This window comes from Lichenostomus cassidix, chromosome 2 (genome assembly GCF_008360975.1).
Source record: "Lichenostomus cassidix isolate B80296 chromosome 2, HeHo_3.0, whole genome shotgun sequence".
In the NCBI taxonomy this organism is placed as follows: domain Eukaryota; kingdom Metazoa; phylum Chordata; class Aves; order Passeriformes; family Meliphagidae; genus Lichenostomus; species Lichenostomus cassidix.
The window spans coordinates 4,630,383-4,636,980 of record NC_139482.1 but is presented as its reverse complement, the minus strand read 5'-3'; positions in this window follow the sequence as shown (position 1 = coordinate 4,636,980).

Genomic DNA, 6,598 nt, shown 5'->3' with positions numbered 1-6,598 from the left:
CTACTTATGGCCAAGCCACATATCCCCAGCCCTACCAAATATGAACTTAAATACACAACACTCTCTGGAGTTACTTCTCAGTTAATAATTTATGTATTCTGGCAACAGATCAATGCAACTAGAAACTAGTTTAGTAACTTACCTTCGGGGTTGTCTATCTATAAACACTGCAGATTCCTAAGTTAAACAGAACCCAATTGTTTTCCCGTGTAATAGAGGCCAGGGCCTGATTTATATAGTTAATTTAAATGGTAATCTGAAAGAGTTGGGAAAAAAGCAACCTGTATCATTATGGGTTATGAAAGAGGGAGAAACTGTTTATTGCTGGGTTCAGAAATATGAGATATAAATGAAGATAAAATGGAAGTATCAAGACAAAAGTAATAAAATGATACCAGTGTGTGTTGTCTGTGCTTATATAAGGACACATAAGTCCTGGCTGATTCTTCCAAGGTTGCCCTACACCCATAGAACTGTCTGATGCTGGGATTTGTGTGCAAGCCTGCAACCCAAATTCTTGCCTTTTTAATGCCGGGCTGAGCCCATTGTCAGAAAACAAGCAGGGATCACCTTGCTGCAGCAAGACTGAGAGTTTGAGGGACATAAGGGTGTCCAGGCTTATCCCTTCTCCTCACTCATTCCAGGAGAAGAGAGGGGACAGCAGCCTTTGTGGATGGCTGGTGCACCGACACACAGCTCGTGTTTGAAAGTGCCTTGCAGTGACTAATTAACAGGCATCTGTTACAACTTGTTGAGCCTTATCTTTATTTTCATACGTGCTATTTTGGAATGAAGCTCTATTTAGGCTCCTAAGCGTTGCTCAAGAGTCACATTACAGGATTAGCCTTCCTGACAAAGGGGAGGGGATGCTTTGTGGTTAGCAGCACGGGGTAGGAGGCAGGAGGTTTGTCCCTGTCCTGGCTGCTGGCTTGTCACCTGCTCTGGAGCTGCTGGCTGGACTCTCACAGCTAAGCCTGCATGGACAGCAAGGCTTCCTTCATGCCTGTGGTGCATTCAGAAAGATTCTTTTAAAAGCTGCCATCTAAATATTGGTTTAATAGTTCTCAGATGCTGCTGAATTGCTATTCTGCAAATATCTGATCCTGCAAACTGAGCTGCACAGTGCCCCCCCCAGCTGCAGACATGCACCCTCAGGGGCAAAGCCTTAAAAGAATGTGGAGTCATGGAATGGTTTGAGTAGGAAGGGACCTCGAAGGTTATCCTGGTCCAACCCCCTGCCATGGGCAGGGACACCTTCCACTATCCCAGGTTACTCCAAGCCCCATCCAACCTGGCCTTGGACACTTCCAGGAATGAAACAGCCACAGCTTCCCTGGACAACCTGTGCCAGGGCCTCATCACCGCCACAGTAAAGGATTTTTTCCTAATATCTAATCTAAATCTACTCTCTTTTCATTTACAGCCATTCCCCCTTATCCTATCACTCCATGCCCTGGTAAAAAATCCCTCAAAGTCTTACCTCTGCCCCATCAGACCTTGGCTACAGCCAAGACAACCAGGGCAGCAACCTCTGGATGTACAAACCTCAGCCTATTGAAGCTGAAAGCCTCGAGATGGGATCATAAAAGATACCCTCTTTGTGGGTCAGAGTGGAGGATTACAGATGCTCGCCCACACTGTGTAATCTTATCTCCGGGTGTTGCTCGTGTGAATTGTGAGTTCTTGGGCTGCATGTTCACATGGACTGAGGGGAACTTCCAGATCCTGTGAGCTGACTCATCTGAACACCATGTTGGGGCTTTTTTTGGTGTTGTTTTTTTGTTGGGGTTTTTTTTGTGTTGTTTTTTGGGGTTTTTTATGGGTTTTGTTGTTGTTGTTTGTTTTGGGAGGTTTTTTGTTTTGGTTTTTGGATTTTGTTTTTTGTCTTTATCAAAGAAAAAATAACAAAGGTTCCTCAGAGGAAGATTTTGGGGATAGTGGACCACATGCAAGGCTTGTGTATTTGGGAAGTTACACGGCAGTGATACAAGTGAATACAAAAACCCTGAAGAGGACTAGAAAGGTTTTCTTGTATTTTAGGTCCAAGTAATGCAAGTTATTGTTCCAACAGGGTGTGTTCAAGGTTGGACAGGGCTTTGACCAACCTGCTCCAGCGGAAGGTATCTCTGCCCACAGCAGGGAGTTGGAACCTGATGGTTTTTAAGGTCCTTTCCAACCCAAACCAGTCTGTGATTCTGCGATTTTAAGGTGGGTAACAACACAAACCATCTGGGCAGGGAAGGCAGAGCCCATGCCTCAGATGCTTCTGAGAGACCCTGTGGATCTGCACATTGTCTCTTCCTGCTTGGGCACTTTTGTCATGAATCCTCTGCACAAACACATCCTTACAGTCAGTGCAGAGGAATGGTCACTTTGGGGTACAGTTCCTCTGGCATATTTTAGTCACCTGCTGTAGGAGGAGATGAATTGTGCTCCAGACCTCAGTGGGCTGGTCTTTAACAGCTAGTCAGGTGGGGGTGACTGGTTTGGATGATGCTGCCTGGATACAGCCATCTAAAGGGAGCGTTTGGGCATCAGACTATTTCTCGGGAATCACAGCCACTTCCTCACCGTTCAATTCCAAATGCCACCAAAGAGAAACCAACCCGAGAGGGAAAAAAAAAATACTCTCATTTCAGAGACGCTGAAGTAAGTGGGAGTGTGAACATATGTGTGTGTCCACATGGGAAACTACTCTGGAGTTCTTTAAATACCCAGGGAATGTGATGCCAGGTTCACCTCCCCTCCTGCACACACTCTCCCACACACGGAGGCTTCACGCTCCTGGTTTTCCAGTTTTAATGCAGGAGATTGGAGCAGAGAAAGCTGCTGATGAGCTCCAGGCTCTTGCAGTGGGTAACACCAAGTAATCTCACTTGTTTGTGCTCATTTGTCATGTGGCAGTTGGCCTGACTGAGGAGCTGCTCCCAGTTGACACCCACTAAACCATACATTGTTCTAATAAACGTAATTAAATTCTTTTATAGACAGGATTCCTCAGCCTCTGTGTTGGTATGAGAGAACTGAGAAAGAAAATAGCCCATCAGTGTTTAAACCCTCTGATTCTTATTTCATTGGAGGAGATGAAAAGTCAGATCCTGCTTTTAGCTACACTGATGTCGATCTCCTGGAGCAAGTCCAGGTGAGCTGCTGTGGATGAAAACTGGGCAGGAGTAGGACATACTCATAGCATGAATTGTGTGTGTGCATTAAAGGAAACACAAAACCTTCAGATTTTGAGAATGAGATAAAAATTCAGCTCCTCTCCTGGCTTTCCTGGGGCTGTTTTGAACTGCTTCTGGCAAAAGTGAGAATAAAGTGTTTTAAAGCCACTTGCAACTTTTCCCACTGCTCCTGCTTGCTTCCAGTGAAGGTCAGCTCATGTCCTTTGCATGGTTTTCACCTCTCCCATCATCACCTGCAGTGTGACAGGCATGACCATGACACCAACCCCTCCAATCTGTGCTGAGGCCAACTTCTCCTTCAGGCCTTTCTGGGGGAAATTCTCACTTCTCTTCCCTCAGCAACAAGTAAACCACTACATAAATATTATTAAGAAAGTCCCAGGTGAGAGAAAGGCCCCCACAAGCCCAATGCTGTGATGGAGTCTCAGAAAAAGGATGTTAGTGGACTCTAAGTGAGGGAGGACAAATTCCTGGTTCAAATTTGCAGAAATCCCCTCACATTAGCTGCGAGTTTCAGAGCTCATGGTTCCCTCATGTACCCCTGACTTAGGGCAAGAAGTGAAGCTGTTTGGGGCTCAGTCTGATAAAAGATCCTCCATATTTCAACATAAGCCAGAGTGGCACCTAATCTTTAGAGACTGGAACAACAGGAGAGAGCCCAAAACTCCTGTTAGAACGAAGCTCTCCCCAAAGTCCAGGCAGATCTGGTGAAAGGGGCAAAAAGAGCCAACACCTTTTTTATCCTTTGCACCTAATTGCACTTCTTTAACATGCACCATCCCAGTTCCAAAAGGTGGGTGAGCAGTGTCCTCCCCCAGACCAGCCTGCTGACCTGCTGTTAAGGGACACTGCTGGGATGGAGAGAGCTGAGGTTGTCCTCAGGCTGTGGAGCACATCAAACACCCCCTTCCCACCTCCTGGGATTTCCAGCTTTACACCACAGGAAGGTTTAAGGGATCTCAGTGCCTCGTTCTGTGGGCAGGCTGATCCTGTGCACGGAGCACTGAGTGGGTGGGATCCCACTGGGGAATTAGTCAGAGGAATGGCTCATTTCTGGATGCTCAGGAGCTCATCATGACCTAAACCCCAGGCCACTTCCAGCTGACCATGTCCCTGGGCAACCCTGGGTCCCAGAAAACACCACAAAGCTAGAAGTGAAATGCTCACAGCACCTTTAGACTTGAGTTTCTGCTAAATGGACTCTTCAGGCTCTCTGTGTATTTTTTTTTCATGGTCCTTAGCCTCTTTGATGTTTAGCTCCCTGTAGTAAAATGAAGATGTTAATATTCAGCCCTTTGCCTTACTTTTTTGATTTAGGCAGCGCTCACCTCTGCTCTTTATTGGACCTGCAGTAATAAATGCAAAATAATTATACCCAAAATAGGCCTGCAAATTAATCTATCATGAGCAATACAGACTGCAGGAATTTTTTTTAAGAACTAATTATTGTTTTATGCAGTACATTTTCTAAATAATATGGCCTAATAAAGCTTCAGGGAAATACCAGGACACAGCCCTTTCATGTCCTGCTTGTGATACTGGGAAGCAGCTTGAGTCATTCTACTCCTGAACCAAATCCCTTGCAGCTGCCTGCCTGGATGACCCTGTGCAGATCTGACCAATACTGAGAAAAATCCAGCTAGAGACAACATTCTGTAGACTCAGAAAATTAAAAAAGCATCACACTGGTATTTGTCATTCTTTGGGGGAAAAATGATAGAAAGAAAAAAATCCCCAACTGTTCAAAACAGAGTGGATTTTAGTTTTTCCCACTCTTTTTTTTTTTTTTTTTCTTTTTTTTTTTTTCCCCCTCTGGAATATCTGAACAAGCAGCAAAGATTGTAAGAAGTGGGTTAATCAAATTGTGTGCCTGGACATTGATGTCGCTTTGACTGAGCACTGTGTCTGTCCTAATTAAAGAAAACTTTTCCAGGGGGTAGAAATGCACTTGAGCCCTTGTGTGTTTGTGTTGGTCACTTACTGAACATGGGAAGTTGTGGCTTTGCTTTTTTTCCATCAGTGGGGATAAAAATACACACGTTGCACTTCTGGCACTGCATTTCTCCATCAGTGGAGAGGGCAGATTTTCAACAGAAGCCCCTTCTTTTTCTTCTTTTTTCCCCTGTTTTCTTTCTCTTTGAAAGGAGCATTTGATACTGATTGAAGATGTCAGAATGACACCTATTTTTCATAGACCAGAGGATGAGAGGGTGCCTTGGGCAGCTGCAGGGTGAATTTCTCCTCATGAATGTGGCTCCAGCTTTGACATGACCCCCAGAAATTTAGCAGCCTCTGGATCCAGAGTGAGCATCTTGGATTCATGGTTCATGAGGGTTTCTTGGAATCAGTAGGACTTGTGAAATAGAGGTGTATTCAGTACTGGGTCACCTAGTGACTGAGCAAAGAGATCCTTGCTCACAAGGACATCCCAGCTGTGACACGATGAGTGTTGGTGAAGATGGTGGGAAGGGAAGGATCTGGTTTCATCTTCACTGTCACAAAAAATACTTTATCCTCACTATCACAGAAAAACCCTTCTGTGAGGCCACAGACTTCTGGTTTATCATGGAATAAGTGGGAAGAATTACTTTCCCTTCAGAATATGCTAAAAAAAAAAAAAAAAACCAAACCCAAAAACCTAAAGTACCCACAAATCCCCAAAGCTGAATCTGAGGGTCTTTTCTTCTTCCTGGCCTCTCCTGACTTTATTGCTCCCGGAGCTTTGGCATTCTTGTCACAGCAGTCACACCAGACCTGAAGGAGATGGTGGCGAGGCCAACCACTGTGCTTTGCTGGGCCCTTGCTGTCAGAGGGGACATCTGCTAAAACCAGCTGTGGCAGTGGCTTGTGAGTGATGGAGAGCTGGACTCGGACTGTGATTCAGCTCATTAAAAGCACCCTGGGGGCTGCTATGGTTATTTGCCCCCCGTAGTGCTGGCATTTTTGAGGCCAGGTCAGAACTCATTGCTCCAGGCTCTGCGCTGAGGGCTCTCTCTATATCCTTTGTCAAAGGACACTTATTTAGCCTGTCCCTCATCTTTATCCACCATGGCAAAGGCACAGACCTGTGTCTGAGCAGGCTCCCATCCCTCGGCTCCTCTCCCCCGAACAAATGTGGTCAGCGGGAAACAAAGCCCAGAGCAGCAGCACGTTCCCCTGCGAGCAGACGGAAAGTTTCAAAGGCACAAAGGGTATTTAGGCACCGACTTCAAAGTCAGTAAGTTGGATGCTGCAAAAAAAAAATCTCCCCCGTAGCCTTTATGTCATGCCACTTAATAAGTAATTAAAAGCTCAAAAATCATGAGTCTGCTGCTTTCATTACTTCCTAAAGCACACTCGATACATCATCACTCTGTGAAATGCTTCACATGTACCGCATCCTACTTTAAATATGCCAAACAGTGAAGTGCTTA